The sequence below is a fragment of the Xiphias gladius genome, chromosome 17 (assembly GCF_016859285.1).
Source record: "Xiphias gladius isolate SHS-SW01 ecotype Sanya breed wild chromosome 17, ASM1685928v1, whole genome shotgun sequence".
In the NCBI taxonomy this organism is placed as follows: Eukaryota; Metazoa; Chordata; class Actinopteri; order Istiophoriformes; family Xiphiidae; genus Xiphias; species Xiphias gladius.
This window is the reverse complement of record NC_053416.1, coordinates 24,488,938-24,503,129: the sequence shown is the minus strand read 5'-3', so window position 1 is coordinate 24,503,129 and position 14,192 is coordinate 24,488,938. Positions and strand designations below refer to the sequence as shown.

General features: G+C 38.5%; 1 long non-coding RNA gene across 1 annotated transcript; it reads left to right on the top strand.

Annotated features, from left to right (window-relative positions):
- The first annotated feature begins 1,542 nt into the window (after nucleotides 1-1,542).
- On the top strand, nucleotides 1,543-4,869 carry LOC120802975. Its single transcript, XR_005709276.1, has 3 exons — nucleotides 1,543-1,646; nucleotides 3,737-3,811; nucleotides 3,935-4,869. It is a non-coding gene; the product is annotated as an uncharacterized LOC120802975 (long non-coding RNA).
- Nucleotides 4,870-14,192: the final 9,323 nt, after the last annotated feature.

The window sequence follows — 14,192 nt, the reverse complement described above, 5'->3', positions numbered from 1 at the left end:
AATATGCAGAGATAGATTTATGTGTTATCATAGAGGCCCTAGATTGGGGGGACTCAGACGGGGCCTCACACTCTGAAAAGGGAGGTAACACTTTATGATTAAAACATAGGTTGGCCACGTGTCTTTGGAAGACAACTGCCTTATTTAAGAGTCGGCCGTCAAGGCTGATTTTCAGAGTGGCTCATTGGCTTCACACCCTCTCACAAGCAGATCTGCAGATGTTTGATTTGACGCTGTACTTCTTTGTAATAAACATTTATATGCAATCAAGACGGTGTCAGCGGAGTCTCCTTCATCCTCTTCACATCGTCATCACCACCTAATAAACAACACTACTGAAATCAAGCAGAATCAGCTCTGAATGTCACAACAGTATGAATGGTGATGTGTTCACTTAGCGCTGTATGAACTGAAGTACATTTCAACAGATATACAAAATCCTAGCTTAGAAAAAAGTGAACAAACTTCATAGCTGGTTGCAACAAATGCTTAAACGGAGCTCTAATTTACACCTCTAATACATATATGACATGAAGTTTGCTGAGCACAGGCGTATCAATTATATTGACCTCTTAGTCATTTAAAGAATAGCTTCACCCAGTCTAATAATCTGTCTTGCCCTGCCAACAAGTGGTGATGACATTTTTCCACAACCTGAGCATGTACTCTGGGGCTACAGTACGTTTACACTCCCAGTGGTAAACGTACTGTAGTGCTGAACATTTGAAAAAGTCTCAAAAATATGGCAAAGAAGTTTTTAACACTTGACTGAGGGGGAAAAGTTGGTGTATCATTAGAAGCAAAATGTGACAGAGTGCAATGGAAACAGACCAGTGAATAAATCGTGGTGTACATGAAATATGTGACTTAGACATCCACTCAAGCTTTCGCTCCACTGAAGAGATAACAAACAGCAGCAGACAAAAGCGTCAGATCTGTGTGGAGCGTTGAGGAGACTGTAACCTACCTTAAATGAATACATGTAACAAATAGAAATGCCAGGTTTCCATTCTACGTTATTCTTCACAAAATGTTTTTACCATTTGAGCTTTGAGTGGAGTTCCTTTAATTAAGTCATCTCAGTGTGCTCTTCTTCTGCAACAGTTTAATGGCACCCCAGTGGAAAATGAATTCCTCCAACTGTTTACCTCCATGAGCCAACTTCTCATATTTGCTTAACAGTAGTAGATGAATTTTCTTCTTCAAAACTTGTGCACTTCTCAAAACAAATGTTACAAAATGCGTTACATAAAACATATAAAAAAAATATTGGGAAAAAATCCAAAAAAAGCATCTCCAATAAGGCTGTAAGAAAAGTTACTTTCATATTGTGGAGTGTGAAGCCCGGTTTATACTTCTGTGTAGGATCGACACCTACACCATAGCCTATGCAAGTGGCCTACACCGTTGTGAGCATTTTTTACTTGTCAGCTGGTGTGTCTGTGTCGCTCTGCAGTTACACTGCCAAAACGCCAGTTGGCAATGGGGTTTCTCGGCCACTGCGATGAGTTTCTTCGTGTACTTTAAACAATGGCAACTGAAAATGAGCGGATCAACCTGGAGTTGGAGCGGATAAATGTTGAACAACAGTTACTTTTACTGAAATTATTGCAACACAGAAAAGAGAGAAGACATCGGAGGAGATGGTGTGTATGACCATTCAACCAATTGAGGCAAATGGTGGGTGAGTTTTCTGTGCCCAGCCTGTGAGAGACATGCGCAAGACATGCTACCATGTGCATGTCAGGATATAGAGTAGGGTAAGCAGCTACGCCGTACCTACGCTGTACCATCGAGTCTACGCAGAAGTATATACTGGTCTTAAACACTCCAGCCCCAAGGAGCTTCTACAGTAAGGTTTTAGGCTTGTAGTTGTTTCCAATTAAATTAAATGTTTAGATCCATAATTTAATGTGTCATGATAAAGCAAAGAGTCTTACCTGACCTCTCAGAATTTTTGATGTCTAATATCTTAACATCTGAAATAAACACCTTTTAAAATTAAGGACTGACTGAAGATTGATTGAAGATGACTTGTGACTCATAAGGTCCTGGACACAAAACAGAGAAATATAGCACTTTATCAGATCTCTCTCTCAGATATCTTTATCTCAGTTAAGGACAACTATACCCTTAATTTACTTTTCAAATGGGTATTTCATCGGCTTGTTAGTTATATCTTTCAATCTAACAAATAATCCCCTTTCATTAATACTTCAAAGTAGCCTAGCCTGAAATTCAGATAAGTTGTAACCTTTTCATGGCACCGCATCAGGATTTTCCCTTGTCTCATCTGGCCTTGACTAAACCTTTTCTGAACAGATCACTGATTGCAGTCAGCGAGCAACGTGACAGCGTGCTATCATAAGATGTCTGGGTACATAATTAGAACAAGAGTTGAGGCTTGAGTGAGGCCTAACAAGCTAATGCTATACAATGGAAGGAGAAAAAAGTCACAGACTGCACACTTTGGAGCTTTTATAACTTCATGTGAATTGTAAATCAGTCAGTACAGTTAAATGGACACAAATCAAATAAACATCAGTGTAATTTGAGGAATAATGGTGAGGAATTTGGAAACATTTCAGGATTTTACCATGAAATTGAAAGAGCGTGACATACAGTGCATTAAGATTCATTGGACATGGATTAGGAGAATCAAACTGCATCATTGTCCAAAGCTCTGTTTAAACTGACTCAGTTATACATTGTTTGCTGATTAAGCTGAGTCAGCTTTCACGGCACAGCAGAGAGGCCGAGTTTTGTTTGTATGATCATGTAAATGTGGATGTATTGTGTTTTTCCTGTGTATATGTTTTTAATTTATATTTCATTTTTTATGAAGATAGTATTAATAAAACTGAATTAAAATGCATTTCATTAGAAATACCTGTATGACAAAAAAAATTATGAACATTTATCACTAAGCAGATGTCCAATGTGGTATACTTTACATGATCATGAAGATAAGAGGCTAGCAGTCTTGTATTATTAAAGTGGTTTTGTAGGAATAGATTTAAGTCTGGATATTACACAGATCCCACATATATCTGCTGCTTTACTTGCACTATTTCTCTGTTTATTTATTTTTTAGTACATGTTGCCTGAAGAAACAGCATTTCAGTGGTAATTGTTTGGCTTTTGTTTGAATTAGAACTGACCAATTAGAGGAGAATTATTAGGGAGTGAAGAAGATTTTGTTTAGTTTCTGTTTTTGTATACTCACAAATGAGGAAAGCAGACCACTAAGAGGGGACTCATCCATTGTAGAAATCCCTTTCTGTACATTTACACTGCAAAAGCACTGCAAGATGTTGTCTTTTTCAAATAATGTTATTTTAAAAGACATACTGCAACACAATATGTTCTTACTGAAAAATACTCTTAATTTGTTAGTGCAACAATGACTGTCAATGCAGCCAATAGATTACGGTAAGCATCCTTTTGTCTTTTGCATGATGCACACAGAAAGTCCTATTGTCAGTGGAACACAATAGGCAGATGTCTAAAAGTATCAATCATCACCAACACAAAAATGGCTTTTGATTGACTTTCACCAAGCAATTTATTTATTCTACACAGATGTTTTTTTTTTTTTCATCTTTTACCACTGTGTGCTTGTCAGATGGATTTACTGTGAGATTTATTGGAGGCTCTAAGCAATTTAGACACAATAATCATAGGTTACACTAATTGTGTAGAGTTTGTAATCTTACTTTCCCTCTTTTCTAACAAGATGCCATGGGGAGAAAACATGCTGATATGAGGTACTATTTAAAGAAGAGGAACATGGCAGAGTGGGAGAGAGCAGGTAAGGACTAATGGCACCTGTCACACGCCCTGAATCAAGGTGCACAACAGAATCGCAAAGCATATGGAAGAAATAGAGTTCTAATAAACTCCCTTGCCCACTAAATCAGATGTGTTTTATTAGATAACGCCTGGGACCCATTGAAGTTATTCTTGATGGAGAAGACGACATTAAAACAGAAATGAGTTTGTTTGCTGAGGGCGTGGAGCGCAAGCTCTTCCTCTGCACCGCCTGCATGTATACGTACCCTGAGGAGCAGGCTGAGATGACTGTGGGCCAATGGAGATTGCTGTCTGAGAGCCTATCCATTAGTTGACGACAACCATCATTAGAGGAGAGATTTCAAAATTGAATGCTAGCTCAAAAATTGGGCTCCCTTTTGATACCCTATCTAGCGAGTCTGTTAGTGGAGCAGAGACAGATAGAGGGCTTGGCATATCCAGGGAATGGGACTTGCAACTAATCTGTTTAATTTGCTACTAATGCACATAATGACCAACACACTTATGCTTTCACTGGCACAGAGCATCATTGATGGACCTTTTCCATGGTGACAGTAAAATTGCTTTTTTCTTCTGAGTCACAGGTTTCAACATCAATATGTACAAAAAAGTCTGATTCAAGCCACACTGTTCTGTTTATAAATATGAGACATTTGCTTACTTCTCTGTTTGAAGTATCTGTATACATTACATTTTCATATATATGTCACACGTGCTCCCTGTCGATGAGATGCTATATCTAGTTCATGAAAGCTTTGACATTTGCAAGTGCTTTAACTGTATTTGCTTAAAAAAATATGCACAGGAGTCAGTTTTATGTTCATGATTTGTTTGGAATAAATAGAAGAACTGCTGTGTCAGCTATGCTTTCTCTGCATGAATAACAAAAAGACTGACAACTACAGAAAATCTATCTTCACTAGGGTTGCGACTACTGATAATTTTCCATCATCGATTAATTAAACATTTTGTCCATAAATACCAGAAAATGTTCAACAATTTCCATTGCATTATCTGAGGTGATGTCATCAAATGGCTTGTTTTGTCTGACCAATAAAAAAACCCAGCTGGAACCAGAGAATGTGTGGCATTTTTGCTTAGATTACTGCAGCTCCAAACTTCATCAATTGAAAATTCAAGGAAGACCAGAATGCAGTGATGACTAAGTGTTTCGTTGGGACATTGCAAAAAAGAAATATAATGGATTTCCATAGCAAAACTTTGAAATTAACATGTTAAACACTTACGCATACCAGCCTTTTTTGCCAGTCTTAAGTGATTTTTCCATTTTTGTGTACAACATGAAACAGCATGACTTGAGGCAGTTTGCTATATCACAACCTAACACTGGTAGCTGACATACGTACGTGACAACGAACCAATTCCATTAAATACTGCAGCATGTGCAAATGAGCAATTAACATGTTGTACCAAATACAAGGAGCTCTTCTGTGAAATTTGTTGGCTGCATTTGAGAAAACGCTACTATGTGTTATTGAAAATATAAACTGTTCCTAGTACATGATAAATAATACAGTAGGCAAATAATCAGAAAACTGAAATCCCTTAGGCCTTAAATAAACACCATTAAAAAACAAGAGATCAAGCCAGCATCATACACAGCAGAGCCTAAGGTTGTGTGAACAATCTGACCTTGGCCACAAACATTTCTATGGGGAGAAACCAATAGAATACAGTTATTGATGTCTTCAGAGGCTCCTATTTCAGCTTAAATGTAGTGAGGGTTACTTGGTGGATAGAGGTTGTGCTGGTCCAACAAATGTTACTTATGACTCATATGTAGAGCATTTTATTTCCCTGAAAGCTCTGCGAGGCTGCCAATGTCTGCAAAGTGCAATGGCAGGACAAATAAGCCGCAAGTGAGGGGCTACCATTAAACACTAGCAAGCAGTTTGTGTTCTCTGCCATTGTTACGAAAATTAGAGTATATAAACCAAGTAACAGTAGGATGCCTTGAAAATACAATCTGGAACTGTATTTTTCATTTGCCATTTCCTCAAAGAATGATAGAAGAGCAATAAAATTCTTCACAGACATTTTAAGATGTCATAATATAAAGGATCGTCTGTTTATACAGCGGGTTTATAAAACATCCTCAACAGTTTAAAAGATTGAAATGTGGAGTTTCACGGATGCTCTTTATCATCATAATTCTAAATGTAGGCCTGATGTAATTCAGCAATTACGATCATTTTAAATGAGTGAAACCCTTTTACACTCTCAAGTATTACTTGATGTTGCACTGTTTCATTAGCATTCACTGCTCTGCCATTACAAATTGGGCCTTCAAGGCTCTATATCAAAAGCAAACTTTTAAAAGAAAAGCAGCAGTAATTTAATTCAGGCCGATTTCATCTCTTTGTTTCTTGGATATATGCTTAGTGACAGTCTTTGCCTTTCCTTTTGTTTAACATTGTCAGAGAATGCCATTAAAGAAAAGGCCTGGGCCATTTTACAGAGCAGGTCCAGGACCATTTGCCTCATAGTGGATTGTAGTCACTTAGCTCACCATTTATCACTTCAGAAATTAGCTTGGCCTCCTGTCATTACATTGAACTCCTGAAAGGTAATCAATCTGTAGGCGATGCCTAAGGAAGGGGAGAACTGAGTGATTGATGCAGCAATGAAACAAGACATTACAAAAGGTGGTATTGGGCGAGTGCAAATAAACATGTGTGCCAAAGGAAGTGTTCTGTGGGAGGCCGAAAAGCAAGAACTGGAATGACTACTGCTCTTTAAAAGGATGAAATAATTGTATTTCTCATCTCACATCTGTGTGAAAGAACAGAAAGAACAGAGTGCATACAGTGTTTGGCTGTCTTATATGACAGCACAGAAGGCAGGGTGAGACTGGGAGAGATAAGCCCATTGTGTGATTTGGAATTGAAACCACCCAAAGAGATATGCACACAGTTTGTATGGCTCCATCTCCAAAACTGGTCCTCTGAGACTTTAAAGCTGGCAGGTGGAACAGCAGCTTCAGCAGCACAGTGTTGCATTCACTGCCATCGCTACATGGCACAAATGACAAATAGTTGACATAGGCCAGCAGACTGAATCAGAGTTTAAGAAAATGGTTGTAAAAACAAGTTAGAATCTTTAATAAAAGTGGAAAAATTTCATAGTGCTCCAGAAAGGGGAGATTTTTGGTTTAGTCCAGCGACATTTCACTTTCCACTCACAGTCATCATAGTTCAAGAGCAGTCAACGTCCAAATTGCCCCCAATCCCCCCAATGTATTTAATTTTGCCATGTTTTTTGGATCAACTACAGAGGAAGTACATTGGATGTATTTTAATGCCTTTCTGGACAGTAGTATCCTGGACCAATGCACTGAGCCTTCTTTGGAGTGGCAAATCACCTGTTTTCGAGGTTGAGTTTTCCTGAATAGCTGCACACTGTGGGCATGGGCAGTAAATGATAAAATGTTCTACCACGGAGAAATATCTCTTTAAAGGCACCCGGGAGAGCAGATGAGATAAGTTTTCCTGCAGTCTTTGTATTCCGATGAGTGAGTGTGATGCCGGTGAGGGGATGACCTTTGATGATGCCAGGAGGAACAGTGGATGGTGAGTCATTATACCCTTGAATGACAACTAATGCACTGCGTTTGCACAGACGGATTCAGCCCTAGGATGAAGAAAAACATTGGATGAATAGATGAAACAACTGTCGGTGAATTACATCAAGGTCTTTTCTTCATGACAGTGCCCACAGTAACAAGAATGTCCTCAATGTGATTTAACATTTAATGTCTTCAGCCTCCATATAGGCTCTTTTGAGTCATGCATCGGCTTTGATGTAATCGCGGAAACAGGACAGCAGACTTATAGCAGGTGGCCCTTCAGTAGCACCCAGTTTATCTCTGATACTCTGAAACTGTGATGGAGAAACTGCTTAAACAGTGAGCACCTTGCCCTACACTCATCCCCCCCATGTGCACTGGAGCCTGACTGATTAATTAAAATGTCTGTTGGAGTAAAAAACTGCTGTAGCCCAAGATCATAGGCTGTTTTAGCAATAGCTATAAAATCCAGCCTGGGTCATATAAATAGACTGGAAAATAGACTTTTGTCTTCCCCACTCCTTCACATTCCTCTCCTCAACTGTTCTTCTCATTTTGTGGTGCCCGTTGTGTCAAAGTAAGCCCGTAAATGACATGATAAAAGTTCACCTGAGTCCTCGTCAGGATCAGTGGAGTACCGCAAGCAAAATATTTTTGTCCACGCTTCTCTGGGAGTGGACTAACAGCTTACTTGTAATGCTTATAACAGATGTTCTGATTAAGTCTTTTTGGCCCTGATTCCAGTCCAAGTCCTTTAAAATTGGGCATACGCTGATACTAAATATAACCCTTGAAAATGACTTACAGTCATCAGCTGGCAACTCTGTTTGTGTTGTGGAAACAAGAGAAACACTCAGTCCACTGGAGGTTATTCTCTCACAATCAATCTTTGGCCAAGTTCAGATATTGGCTGCAGAGGGCACACCATCCAGACAACATACAAGTTTCATTTAGCTCTGTCAACAAGTTATGAAATTCACATTCATTTGCAGCAGCGGATATGGCCTGCCATCAGTGGTTTTTGTCTTTTCAGCTGATGAGAGCAAAGGTCAATACCAGCCATAATGAGTAGCTGTGCTTGAGAGAAGAAAGATTCCTAACCAATGTACTGTAGAGTACGGCGAAGAAAGGATCGTATTTTGATCTTCTTTATTTTAGCCGAACAACCTGGATCCAGATCAGCCTGGATACCGATCCTTAGGATTGGCTTGGGACATCTCTACTAATAATGTAAAAATTGCAAAATTGCAGATAAAAACAAACTTAAATTTCCAGGCTTCTGGGGGACCCTCTGCATGTTGGGGTCCTGAATACTTACTTCCGCTATTCCCGTCACGATGATGCCCCTGCTCTCATACATGCTACAATACTACAAAAGCAAAGCGTGGACTTTTTTACCCCACTTTTAAGGGAAGGAAATTGTTCCTCAACTCCTTCTAAGCCTGCAGCCATTTGCAGACCAAAAGGTGAAGTGTGGAAAACAGGCTAGAGTCACATCTAATCATCTGAGGATGTCATTCAGTTTGCATTGGATTCTGGCAGGATGCTCAGAAATTTGTCTTTTTGTGACCTGCAACGTTTCAGAAAATGATTCACTCAATCTGCTGTGCCTCATCTCTGTGTTTCTGACCCACGGCATGAATCAGACTACTGATTTAGAAGACCTCAATAACCCCTCCCAAGCTCAGGCCGTGGCCCCATCGGGTATATCATCTGGTATTCATCACAGGAAACCTGCAGATAAAAATAGCCACACTCAGATCATACACAAGTTCCACACACAGGTGTGAAAGCAATTTGCAAGAGGACAACTAATGACAGATGAAAGTGACATAAAAATTGAATACATTTTGATCCCAGTTTCTCCCTACACGTCAAGGGAAATTCGGTCTGTGGTTTTCATAGGCACAGTAAGACAGAGGTATCGTCACACTGAGCAGTGAGAGGACTCCTTGGCTGAGCACAAAACACTGACAGTGCTGTGAGTTTATCAGAAAAGAACTGTGAATGTGCAGGAAATGAGACACTGGGACAAATATCCGTTCTTGCACTTATCAAAGTTGATACTTGCTCTTTAGTTTCAAAGCTGTATGAAATAAAACTCGTTCTTTGCTGTCTGCTGAATTAGGGTCTGCTTTAAAGGCTGCTGAAACTCAAAACTGAAGCTGCACATAAGTATAGCCCTGAAACATTTTCAACCACTGAGCACCTCTAGACTCTTTATTTGACCACAAGCCCATTAAAGCAGGGTAATAGCGTGTGGGGGAGGAGAAGGTTGACTCAGACTATATTTTACCTGCTGTGATCACAATCTTGCAAATTTTTTGTGTTGTCTAATTAGCTCACACTGATGATGTAAATCAAGACCTGTTCCTCATTAACTCAATAAGAACATACCTTATTTCCTTCAGACTGAACTTCATGTTATCAGTTTTTTTCTATATATATTCTCTAAGAGATTAACAACAACACAAAAGACCTTTGACAGTGGACACTTGATGCATTTGGTTTCTGAGTCTGAAGTATGGCATTCCCTCTCTGTAATAAATAGAGTTGTGGCAACATGCTACTAATCCAAGCAGATTATTAATATAATTATCAAATTATATAACATTTGGGAGTTAAAAATGATGCTTCCTGCAGAGCATTACTAAATTTTCCATCAGAAGTGTCATTGAGCTCTCTGCAAGAGGGATTGCAATTAATCACAGTGTACTGGTAAACAAACATGTCAGATGGAACAGATACTGTCCAGAAATATGAAATTCCGCTATTCTCACACTTAAAACCACTTGAAAATGGTATAAGTGCAAAAAGCAAATACAAAAAGCCCGTGGCTCTTTCTGCTAATTCAGTTATGGTAAACATGGCTATGAAGGACAATGACAGGAGAAGAATACAAATAACCAGCAGATATAAGCATATTTGGAACCTCAATAAGTGACTGTTTATGGCTGCCCTGGAGGAAATGTTTGTCTCACAAATCTCTCACATGGCAAAAGAAAAAGGTTACATTTTATGTACTTTCAGGATTAATATGCTTGAGACAGTTTGTGTTTTTCAACGTAGAGAAAAAAAAGAATCATGCATAGTTTCACAGTTTGAATGTTTTACATTTCAAAGCTTTTGTGAGACAAATCACCGTTGAAGAAAACAATTTGAGACTGATCTGTATTGCTACACATGAGACAAGCTCTCACAGCTGCCACTACCTAGCATAAATCAAAGATAAGTACTGTATACATGTTTGGGTGTGAGTAAGTAAGATAGGTCTGTATGTCTAACTCAACATTTACCAGTGCACTTTCTGCACTTTCAGAAGTTTAAGGGAGAATATTTGAATACCTTTTAAGTTTAGAAATGTGATACATTATTTCCAGTTGTTGAAAGAATTTCAATCTATCACCCCAGCAGGATCCCCCAAAGATATGCCTACTCACTGTAGAATAATAAAACCTCTCCTCTTCATATCTTACTAACAAAATGTAAAATGTTAATGTGAAGAAAAATCATATGACAAATGCAATGTAATTGATTTCTGTCTTGCTCTGTTTCATCTCAGGAAGGAGGATAAGTGAGATAAAATCTCACAATTTAAGATTTAAAGCTATGGTGTTGATCAAGTTTGCAAGATACACAGTATTAGATTCGAGAGAAATCACTGTAATTACTTGTTGGTAAAAGACTAGTCTGACTTAATGAACCTTGAGGTAGAAGATTTTCAAAATGCATTCTTCATCAGTAGTCTAAGGTTCTTTATAATGGAAAGCCGATGGGTAAGTGAAAATCATTTCTTTTCATAGTGTAATGTGTATTTATTATTTATTGCAGTATAGACAGATCAATTATAGCAATAAGCCTGGGGAGAAGAAAGAAAAAAGTTAACATGCACTGATATTAAAAATATAATCCATGTATCGAAGAAAAGAATGAACTATATGACATAACAAGAGTTTACAGCCATGCTAGCAGCTCTATGTGGCTTTTCTTAGGCACAGAGGTTCTTTGAGCTAAATCTAATACTAACATACTGATGTTAAGCAGCTATGTTTAACATGTTCACCATTTTTTTTAGGTGTCTTAGCATGCTAAGATTGCCTAATTAGTACTAAACACTAAATACAGCTGAAGCTGATGGAAATATTAGTTTTTGCAAGTATTTTGTTACAAACCAAACATGATGATGACACTAGATGAAAATTCATAAGACCAACAAAGTTATTACAGTTCATCCTGAGGGGTTCATAAATGTCTCTTCATTTCATGGCAATCCATCCAATAGTAGTCAAGACATCACTCAGAACAAATGTCAATCTCATGGTGGTGCTAGAAGAAACGTCAGTGAAACACCAAGGTCAGTAGGATTCATCCTCTGAGGACCATCAGTGTCTGTGCAAAATTTCATGGAGATCCATCCAATATTGTTGAGCAATATGATGGACCAACAGACCAGCATTGATAGAAATATGCAGCATGTAACATGCCTAAAAGACTTTTTTAAGGCCATGCCAGATCTTGAACTGAGTTCGTTTATTTTCCCTTAATTTACAAGCCCACACACACACACACACACACACACACACACACACACACACACACACACACACACACACACACACACACACACACACACACACACACACACACACACACACACACATGGTTAGCGAAGACACAGCAGAAGCTTCTTCATGTACAAGTCATGCAGTATGACACATAAACACTGGAGGCTATCGTTGCAGCTCGGGAGAGCATGAGAGACGAGCTGTGGAGGATAGTGAGGCAAGGATAAAAGAGCAAAGGCCTCACAGTGAGAGATGTAACCTCATGCTTCAAAACATGTCCTTCAGTGTTCATCCCAGGAGGTCAAGGCATGACTCTTAAACCCAAATAGGTCCCTTGGTCATCACTCCAGAAATAAGGCTGTTTAAAGACTGTGAGATAAATTGTGCCTTTCAGAACCTTTTACTATATGAAATAAAAATTGTTTTATTCCAGTTTTACTTCAAGCCAGCCTATATCTTGCCAAAACCATGTGAAGCAAAATAGTTGTGTTACTGTCGTATCTCTTGGTAGCATAATAATTCGCCTTACAATCTTTAGAGATTCTTCAAGAATTGCTTCCTTTAGGGATAACAACGTTAATCAAAGTAAAAATGAAAATGCTCGGGTTTAACAAGGCATACACAACTCCGTTTATTTTTACCCTAGGTGACCGAGATTGATTACAATGAGATTACAAACCTGAGTTTGGTTTGGTGAAAACTAGCTCTAAGGAAAAGCATCGATATTCCTATATTCAAAATGGTAATAATCAAGCCTGTGAAGAAAAGGGACCATTCTGAGAATCTCTCCCCTGAAACCAGAACTGAGCTTGTGGCTCTAGAAAGTATTCCAACAATTTTGTACTATTCTTCCTTGAGTGTCAACGTCATAAATACAGTGCATTTTTTATGTGTTCAGTTTAAAAAATACTGAATGTGAGATCAGTGATATGCTGATGCTTAGCAGATATAATCAGAACCATGTTCAACAACTTAGTATGTTAGCATGCTAACATTCGCTAATTAGAATGAACTCTACAGACAAAGAACAGCTGAGGCTGATGGGAATGTTATTGTGCAGGTATTCAGTCATGAACTAAAAGTTTACCAAAGTAAATAAAGTATACCAAAGTTATTACAATTCATCCCAAGGGGAGTATGACTGTCTGTACCAAATGGCAGTCATGGCAGTCCATCCATTAGTTGTTGAGACATTTAACTAAAAACCACAAATTTCAGCCTAATGGCAGCAATGGCAGCAATGGAGGAAATGTCAGGGAATCACTAAAGGCAGCAGGATCAATCCTGTGGTGGCCATGAATGTTTGAACCAAATATGATGAGATATTTCAATCTGGACCAAAGTGGACCATCTGACTGACTGATGTTCCCACCACAGAGCCAAACTCTTTTCGTAGCTTAACACAACTGAATATAATGCTAAGAAATTCTGATTTCATGTCATAGTTAGGGTTGGGTAATTCAATTCTAGATTTTTCAGTATCCTCAAAAATTGTCAGCAGCACCAAGTATTGTGCTGTGTATTCACACAAACTGTCAACTACAAGAGCAGGCATCCAGTACCTGTCAGATTCGTAAAGTTTATTTATTGTTTGCTCTTTGAGATAGTTCCTGATTTAGTTGAAAATTTTGCCAATTTTACATAATTCTTTTCAGGCTAAGTTCTTGTACGACTGCTTGTGTTTAGATAACATTTTTTTTGTTTGCGGATTCCTTTGTTAAGTAGTAAAAGGGTTTTCATGGAAACAAATGATTATATTTCTCAAAGTAAGGTTGTTTAGGTATGAGTACAGAATTTCAGGTCTCATATCAGCACTAGAATCAAAAAATGATAATCCTGGTCCGGATATACAGACTACTTTAATGCAGATGCTATCATATCGGCACCGAACCTCATGACTTTCTGATTATGTCTGACACCCTCAAAAATCTTGTAGCCGTGCATAGTATCTGTATATCAGCATTATAGCATTGGTTGTCTATATTGTGCATCCAAACATGTTTGACATGAACAGTGGCATTTTGACACTTGTGAGCAACAGAGAAGAAAAATGGGTCTTGAGAAGAACATGTTTTTCCAGGACACAAACAAGGAGAGATGAATGAGCAACAGGAGCGTCCTGAGGTTGCATGAGAATGCCTCTGCACTTTTGATGACTGCGTTATACTAGGTGGGAAAACCAACTGGATTCCCCCTTGGGAACTTACAAGATAATTACATTCAGACAA